This window comes from Herpailurus yagouaroundi, unplaced genomic scaffold (assembly GCF_014898765.1).
Source record: "Herpailurus yagouaroundi ecotype Mexico unplaced genomic scaffold, PumYag 207, whole genome shotgun sequence".
NCBI lineage: Eukaryota > Metazoa > Chordata > Mammalia > Carnivora > Felidae > Herpailurus > Herpailurus yagouaroundi.
Genome location: NW_024412438.1, coordinates 1,904,018 through 1,911,359, shown reverse-complemented (window position 1 = coordinate 1,911,359; position 7,342 = coordinate 1,904,018).

The following is a 7,342-nucleotide window of genomic DNA, read 5'->3' as shown; positions in this document are numbered from 1 at the left end:
ATCTCATATTGTATCGATTACCTTCAATATCACTAATGAAAGCCTTTCTCTAACATTCGTATTTTGAGGTTAATTTGCCACTGAGTTACCATCTGGCGTTCAGTAATCTAATTCATATAATGCCACCTATTGACAGAGAGGTAGGAGGTGGCTACTGGAAATCCCTGTGGGTGGAATGATTAAAATATCTGTGAACCATGTCAAACACCTCTTCCTCTTTAGACTTGCAGAAACCGAGCTAAGGAAAATCAAAAAACGAGAACAACCAGATCATTGGACTGTGAATTGTTTTCGGAACAACTTGCAGCCCTTGTAACAATTGCAACTTTGGGGCTGGAAGCGTTGTATGCCCACCAAATGCTCATGTTTTAGAGGTCATCGAGGCTGCGTTTTAAGGGCTCTCTCACTAAGTGTGTGGTCTTGAGGAAGACTTAAACCCTATGAGCTTCAGTAATCTCATATGTGAGATGGCAGTGACAATAGAGTGCTCATGGGGAGGTGGCTGGTGGCTGGGAGACCGTGTCAGTGCAAGGAGAAAGGTAAAATCAGCTGCAACTCAAGTGTCCTCTATTCACCTCTTTCTTCTTCAAGGTCATCAAGCCCAGGAAGAGCAAGAAACAACCACTCAATCTTTACTTGTACATGGAAACCACACTCACTAGGGTGTCCTTTAAAAACCTGGATGCCATTAACAATGATGTTTATGGAGATAAAATATAAGTACAACAAAAGTATATATAGAGATAGATAAAGATAGATAGATATACACATATTATTAAAAGTATCTATCTATCTATTACATATATATAATATATAGTATATAAAATTATTGAATTTTAGAGATATATATACCGGCTATCAATTCTAAGAGATAGAGTATTAATAGGTACTTTTTATTTTTTAAAATACTTTTATGTGCCATTTTAATGCCATATTTTGCATGTATACATAAGTTTTTATAATTTGGAAAAAAATAATAGACATTTTGTTCCAAAGGAGTGCTATAACAGGAGTCTAATTTATTGGTGTGATGCTTAAAAGTAAATCGTGTGTAACTTCCAGATCAGGTTGGAGCACACAGGCCCCAAGCAATATTTGCATTTATGCTTTGGGTGCGACCTTGACAAAGGAAGGCTGGGGTCAAGAACAGGCATGTTGAACGGGCTGTGCCCTGCTCAGAGACACCCTGCTGAGGGTGCACGTCAGCACAGAAATTCTCCGCGCTGCAATTGCTAAGCCCTGTTTTCCTAGGAAAGGATTGCTGTAGCTCAGAAGGGTGGGAGTCGATTCAGAACCGGTGCCCCTGAGCGGGCATAACGCCTAATCGTTCCGCCAAATAAGTCACCTCCGGGCAATCTGCAGGAAGACACGAACCTGTTGCATGTGGTTCTAGCCCCGTGTGATGCGGCTTGCCTGGTTGAGCTCCTTTACTCAAGGCCCAACAGCTTGGCGGCTCTGCAGCCATGTTTCCTGGGTCTCACGCTGCCCCTGCGTGGATTCCAGCGGGAAGTTGCCTCGGGCAGACACCGCCTCGCTTCAGGCAAGCGCCGAAGAATCATTCGCGTACTGTGGAGTTCAATGGCAGGAAGGAGGTATCCAAAACCGGACGTTTACAATCGATTTCTCGATCACATACTCGCTTCCTGGTGCTTTGCAATTATTTTGTGTCACTTAATCTCCAGCCTAGCTCTAGATGGTTGAGAGTTTTCGCCTTTTCACTCTCCTAACGTGAGAAAAACAGGGAAGAGAAAGGTGAAATCACATCCCAAATGATACTCGGGTGGTCAGTCGCTGTCCCTGATGGAGAATCAGGCCGTGGTCCCGATTGGGGTAGGCGTGTTAGGGGGAGGGGAGCGAGGATCAGGCGGAAGTTGAGAAGAATGGCATGAGGTGTCTCCCTCCGCGCGAAGGTCCAAGACTGTTCATGTGCAACTGACCTAGGAAAACAGGCATTACAGGTCTGCCTTTATGGTTTGGGACCCAGGTCCATGGAAAGATAATGAGTGTTTCTCCCCTGTACGGCTTCCTTTCTGAATGCGTGTCTTTTATTCTGGGAGGCTTAGATGCCAAGAGTAATGTGTATACTTAAAAAAAAAAAATCCTGCACAATGCCAACCTAATAGCATTCATATCATTTTGGGCATTTGGGGAAAATCAGAGTTGGAAGGAAGTTAGAAGTTGTAGAATCCCATTTTTCCATCCGCGATGTGAAAACTGAAGTTTTCACTGAAGAGAGATTGAGGGAAGTCATCAAGATCATAACGCCGCTCAGCTAGTTGGGGAACGGATGTCACACAGAGAAGATGTCGCCAACTGCTGAAACTTCCTCCAAATCAGACCGGATTAATGGACCCTGAGGATTAGAATGGCTTTCGTGTAGAAGCGTTGTCTGTATTCTGAGCTCTTCTAATACTTCGCAGTCAAATTACTTCCTATGAACTTTCTTTAATTGACTGTTCTGGAGTATATATGTAATTGTGCTAAGCACTACAGAACAAGTCTTTCTAATGACCTGCCCAAGCAGTGTCTTTCCTTTTCTCACTGCCATGAGGCAGTGAACTTGCAACTTCCAAGCACATTTGTGTCTCTCAATGAGAGAAGCAAAAATGACCCTTTATTTTTTCATTTCTTTCACTCAAAAGAATTTGCCTCCTTGCTTCTGTTTTCACCTGCCTTCATTCTCTAATGCTCCAGCCCCATTTACCTTATATTTTTACACTTTGCCACATATTGTCACCCATCCTTGGGACTAATGTACAGTAGGGGAGAAGCTGGAGCTTCCCCCAGATTTAAGGGTCATCTTTGTTCCCATCGGAGCACATCCCTCAACTTATTAACTCATACATTTGCTGTCAAGAAAAATATCTACCTGCCTCGTTAAAGTGTAATTTCTCCGAAACTTGGATTTGGTTTCAACTCCCTGTTTTGTCACCAGAACCGAAAAGAGTTCCCATTAACTATTAGCAGCTCAATGGATATTTACTGAAAGGAGAGGTGGACGGATGGGTGGGTGATGGGCTTGCTGCTCACCAAGGCCGCCATAATAGGCACCTTGGGTGCCCCAGGTCGATGGCCAACTTATGTTGCATCACGAAAAGCCAAAATCCAGTCATGATTTTTTAAATACCATGTACCAAGATTGTCATGTTCAACTATTTGAGATACTCTCAGGCAGAAGGGGTGAAAGGTTATTAGGGTTTTTTTCTGATAGAAATGAGTAGTTCTGGGCTACAAATAACAAGGCAATCTTTGACTTTAAACTTTGAATTTACTCCAAAGAAGAAGGATTTAATTATTAGAGCTGTTTCAGAGTAGAGCGAACGGTCTTCTGAGGTGGTGGGTTCCCTGTCACTACCTTTCAAAGAGTACACAGTGGTCAGGGCTCTGTCACAGGCCATTCAGAGAGGTCTCTGCTCTAGGAAGAAGGGAAACTAACCCTCCAAAGGTAAGTCAGTTCCACGAAACAGGTGTCTCAGAGAGGTATGCAGATCAAGTCTCCCTTCCATGTGGATAGTGTGGGAGAGACAACAGACTCAAGAGAGGCCGAGGGAATCCTCCTCCTGGTCTCCCTCAGCACGGCACCCTTTTCCTCTCACACATGGGGTACCAAGGAAGCATTTGGGGTCCCAAGGAAGCATTTGGGGTCCCAAGGATCTCATTTTCCTCAACATTCGGGTGCGTGTTTGTATTCGCCATTTCATCTATCATTTTCAACCTTCTCCTTTCATCTTCCACGGCTTTCACAGACACTGATGGTATCTCCTCTGAACTTCCAGGCTTCGGCGACCTTCATCTCTCTTTCTGTACAAGCCTGTTCCATCTGCTGATTATTGACTCTCCCTCCATGCAAGGTCCGTCCAGCTCTCCTCCACCTTCCATGAGGTGAGGGCGTGAGTAGGACAGCACTCAGCAGTCCAAGTGCAGACGGGCAGTGGCTATGCAGAGAGAACATTCCACAAAGGTTGAAGGGTGAGACCCATAGGAAACACAACAATCACTGGTTTTCTACCAGAATAGTTCAGAGCAGCACGGGTCACAGATAAGTGTTCGCACCCAAAGGAGGCCTAAGAATGACCCGGGAAGGAATTTTAGAGCCATAAAGAAAACTTAATTGACTTCCCATACACGGCTGTTAGTAACTTTAAGCACTTATGTGTAATTACTGCCACCCTGAGACTGTCTCTAAGAGATACGACTTCAGATCAAAAATACAATGCAAGACACAGCCGGTCCCTTCTCTAAAGTCCCTTAGATACTGCATAGCAGACTATGTGCCTAGCACTATGTGCTTACATCATCACTTATATGGTTTTATTTAGGCTTCATAGAAATCATCAGAGAGAAGCCATGTTATTCACGCTACACACACACGCACACATGCATACACACACATGCACACACAGAGTACTATATAAAAGCGGTCACTGCTTTTGCTGTAATTTAGAATTGAACTGAGCATCGTAGCGTTATTCATGCTACACACACACGCACACACGCACACATGCACACACACACATGCACACACACAGAGTACTATATAAAAGCGGTCACTGCTTTTGCTGTAATTTAGAATTGAACTGAGCATCGTAAGTCTGTTACATTTGTCATTGGCTGGGAAAAGAGAGAGACCATGCTAGAAGTATTTCTTCCACACACTTTCCACCATCTTGCACGTCAATAATTTTTGTTTGTTTCTTTCTTTTCCTTCTGACACTCATGAGGTGATATCGTAAACATTTTAAGAATACAGAAACATGCATGTGGGGTCATGAGAGCTGCTTCTATTAGGCAAAAGATTTTTAAGCCCTAACCTGAAGCTAAAAGAGAACAAGATTCTGAAGTCAGACCTCTCTATCACTTGTAAATTATTTTCCTCTCCTCAGACTCCCAACTCATTCTGTCCTTATCGCTGAAGTAATGTGAGCGAATTATAGTTTTAGTGATTTGTCATAAGAATCCCCCCAAATTGGATATCTATGGTTGGATGAAATTTCAGGATTAGTCACAGTAAAGAATGTCATCTCTAATTTTAGAATGAAATAACATCAGGAAATGTCTTGAGAGCAAGTCCAAAAATAAAAGAGAGTAAAGGAATTCTCGGTCTGGCAAGCATCATCAGAGAAGCCTTTGCAGAGGATGGTCTATCTTAGATGAAATGATCAAATAAAGAATGAGAATAGCAGATATAATGGCCGAGAGGTGGGAAAGTGTGGCTTGTGCATTACAGGGAGGATCAGAGAACCGTAACTTGGGTGAACGGGGAGCTGCACGTATTCACGAACTTTCCCTGCGTCGTGCTATGAAGATGAGACCTCAAAGTACAGAGATCATGCACAGGGCTGCACATGCCCTTTCTGCCACCAGAATTGTTTGGATTGTGTGGTGTTGTTTGGGGGACAAAAGAAAGAATAAAAGCAGTTAAAACATGGGGCGCCTGGGTGGCGCAGTCGGTTAAGCGTCCGGCTTCAGCCAGGTCACGATCTCGCGGTCCGTGAGTTCGAGCCCCGCGTCGGGCTCTGGGCTGATGGCTCGGAGCCTGGAGCCTGTTTCCGATTCTGTGTCTCCCTCTCTCTCTGCCCCTCCCCCGTTCATGCTCTGTCTCTCTCTGTACCAAAAATAAATAAAGGTTGAAAAAAAAATTAAAAAAAAAAAAAAGCAGTTAAAACAGAGACACAGATTGTAAATGCCAGGGGAGAAGAGCAAAGTGGGAGAAGCAGTTAAGTTGGAGAGGAAAGAATGAATGCCACCTTATAATCTCCATGAACTCGTACTTGGTGCTCGTGCCCCAAATGTCCCTCATCCCAATGAGTCTATAGGATTTAATCTCCCTGTAGCCGCGTTGTATAGCAACATAGTCACATTTTCGTAGATGGATAAGAACACTATGACAGAGAAGAATACAGAAAGATAAAGGGGGAAGGAGAGTGGTACAATATCAAGTATGAAAAAGTAGATAATGGTCACCACTTCTGCGTGTAACTGAGAGTAACAAGCCAGAGGTCAAAGCTTATATCTGAAATTCAGGGTTTCATACAGGTAGGAGTTGTATAGACAAACATTAGCTTTCCAAAGAGTCAAAATATTTGGTGTCGGCTTTGGGAAAATGATATTCCTCTGGTTTTACACAGAAAGTTCAATGGACACAGGAACTATAGGATCCCAACGATGTGCTAATATTTTAGATGAAGAATTTTGCTACGGGATATTATTAAGGAAATGCAGGCTTACCTTCATATAGACTTTAAAAGCATATGAAACTTGTGCAAAGTGATAGAAGATTTGTAAACATGAACAGTGTAGGGAAGGACGTTGCTTTGGTGGTTAAGAGCAAGGGACTTTGGAGTGAGATAGGCCTGCCTTGAATCTGGCTCCATCAGTGTCGGGAAAGGAGCCAAAGCAGATTTCTCTGTCATAGAGAAAGTCTCTCCCTCACAGGTTGGTTTGAAAGTTAAGTGAGATAATCCGTACACCTTACTTACCACCATCTCGGTGGATCTTGAGAGATCAAAGCACAGCGGTACTGTGTTTAGCAGGATGAAGACATAAGCTATTGATGGGTACAGGAAATGTCACCCACAAATGTTCAAAGCACAAAGTGTCGTGGAGGGTTCTGTACAGCAGAAGTTTGACATATGCGAGAGCATAGGGGCAAATTAGGCTGGAGAGGTTTAAAAAAAGGGGTGTTTGATAGCAGCCTACTTTATGTCGGAAAGAAAGAAATTTGGATCTTCATTGTAGAAAGTGGGTAACTACTTGAGAGGTTTGCGTCAAAGAAATTGTTTTGACATTTAAAAAAAAGTGTTGTGGCAAGGAGACGACACGTTTGAAGGCAGGGACATAAATCGTCAGTGGCAGCATGGTGGCGTGTGCTCATCCCACAGGTATAAAGACCTAATTTAAATATTTAGGGATTTTGCACGCTGGCGGATAAACATTGGGCGCCACGAAATCAACCTGGGTAGTAGTATTTACACCACGGAAATTGGCAAGTGCTATTAAAATTAAACAGTTGGTCTACCAGCCCAGCTCAGTAGGCAATTTCAGAAATCTAGATAAGAAAAAGAGAAGTGGTGGAATGGTGTATTGTTTTAAAAATATCTTAAAGGTCATCTTGGAGTGTTTATGGCTAATTAAGGGATAATATTCAGAAAGAAAAGACATGCAACGATTATGACCCACTCTTACGCTTGGAGACTTCAGTGCCCCCTATCAGCACCTGGCAGACCCAGCAGGCAGAAAATAAGTAAAGACATAGTTGAACTGAAAAGCACTATTGGTCCCTGGCAATTTATTCCAGATATGCAAAGTTGGTTCAACGTTCAAAAAAATCGATTAACTTAAT